This window comes from Talpa occidentalis, unplaced genomic scaffold (genome assembly GCF_014898055.3).
Source record: "Talpa occidentalis isolate TD23 unplaced genomic scaffold, MPIMG_talOcc4v2.1 talOcc4.6, whole genome shotgun sequence".
NCBI lineage: Eukaryota > Metazoa > Chordata > Mammalia > Eulipotyphla > Talpidae > Talpa > Talpa occidentalis.
Window position 1 is genome coordinate 25,670,363 of NW_023604972.1, and position 1,994 is coordinate 25,672,356.

Genomic DNA, 1,994 nt, shown 5'->3' on the forward strand with positions numbered 1-1,994 from the left:
AGTCTTATATGAGTATAGACCTTGATTTTGACATTAGTCTGTGATTTAATAAACCAATGAACTAGTGCAAATCTTTTAATACTACTAAACTGTATTGCTTCATCTGTAAACTATGAATAATAATGTTAGCCCTTCCTGTAACACAGGGTTATAGCACCCTTACATTGGTAATAATGCATTTATTTTGTTATTTGGTTACATGAAAAACATTCTAATGATGAATGGCAGTGTGGTCTTAGTAAAAGTCCAATCCAAATCCCTAGCATTCTGTCCCTAGCATTTCCATTGCTTTGATATAGCCCTCAAACTAGTCCCAGAATTTAATCTAAAGGAGTAACATAATTGGGAATTTTGTACTAATTAGATTTAAGAGTATTTTACCTAGTAAGATAAAATATTATTCTGATGAGCCTTTTCAGATAATTACCTGAAAGGTATTTTGTACTACCCTTCAAGAACCTAAAGGGAATTGCAAATTTGATATGAAGCTAGGCGTTTAGAAAGTCTAGTTGAGGCAAAGTCTACTAACATCTCTACGGAGGAGTAATTATAGTGGCTCGAGGATACCCTGACTCTCTGGATAGCTGGAGTGTTGTGTCACAGAGAAGTGGATTATAGAGTGATAGCATACCTAGAGATGGGACAGGGAAAGAGTGTAACGAAAATTACTTAGGTGTATTAAAATTTTTCTTAGATTGCCCACACAGGTGTGCTTTATAGTTCTCTTGTCTTTGACTCTGCTAAAGCAATGCCTGTTCTTTACCTCTGCGTTGAAAGGACTTTATCTTTTTAAACATATTCAGAAAGTTATCACATTATTAAAAAATAAAATAGAATAATTTTCTTAGAAAGAACTTTTCCCGACCTGCTTATTGCCTTTTGAAAAATCATATTTTATTTGGAATCTATATAATTATTAAAGATTAAAGGTGAGTGGCCAAAGAGGAGAAAAATAGCAGTGCCCAGGAATTACATCTTATTTACAAGATCATATATATATATATATATATATATGATCAGTAAGATGTGTTAAATGTAAGATGTGTTAAATGTAAAAATAACCTTTTAAAGACATTTAATGTTGTGTAACAAAATGTGAAATTCTGGCATATGTATAAAGTTCTAAACAGTTTTATTTAGTAATGAATATAATTGAGATATTTTATTTTATTTTTTAAAGATTTATTTTATTTATACAAGAACTGGGGTACAGGCCAGATGTGCGGGAGGGTGAGAGGATTCACCAGAGACAGAGCGAGGAACAGAACAGGTAGACTTACGAAATACACTGCTGAGGGGAGCAGCAGGCAAGACTGGAGAGGTCTGCTGCCATGTGGGTTGCTCCGAGGCTGATGGGTATCCAACCGGCATTACAGAGGCTGTGAAGAGCTTCACAGCGCTGTGCTCAACTGCCTGCGCCACCAGGGAGGCCCTCAGATAGATATTTTAAAGTAAAGAAATAAAAATCTACAACTTGTAACTTTGGGACAGAATAAGGATATAGTGTTGTATATAACATTTTTCTTCTGTGCTTTTTAAAAATTATTTTTTACATTATTTTTCATTTTTGCACAATGTATGCATTTTCATTTTGGTTATATTCCCCATACAATTCCCACCCCCCCTTCCCGGTTTTGATCTTACTCCCATGGTTTATAGTTGCTTGTTGATTTTGATTTTTACTTTATTATAATTATTTTTCCTAGTCCCTTATTTAGGTTTTCTAAATTTATGCTATGAGTGAGACCATCTGGTATTTTTCTTTTTCTTCTGGCTTATTTCACTGAACATGATCCCTTCCAGCTCCATCCATGTTGCTGTAAATTACATGAGTTTATCTTTTTTGATTGCTGAGTAATATTCCATGGTGTATATGTACCACATCTTCTTGATCCAGTCATCTATTTTTGGGCATTTGGGTTGTTTCCATAGCTTAGCTATTGTAAATAGTGCTGCTATAGACATAGGGGTGCAGGTGCCCTTTTGAATTAATG

General features: G+C 34.3%; 1 non-coding gene across 1 annotated transcript; it reads left to right on the forward strand.

The window, feature by feature from the left end:
- Positions 1–695: 695 nt before the first annotated feature.
- LOC119261515 (small nucleolar RNA SNORA22) lies at positions 696–818 on the forward strand. The gene has a single exon (XR_005129049.1). It is a non-coding gene; the product is annotated as a small nucleolar RNA SNORA22 (small nucleolar RNA).
- Positions 819–1,994: the final 1,176 nt, after the last annotated feature.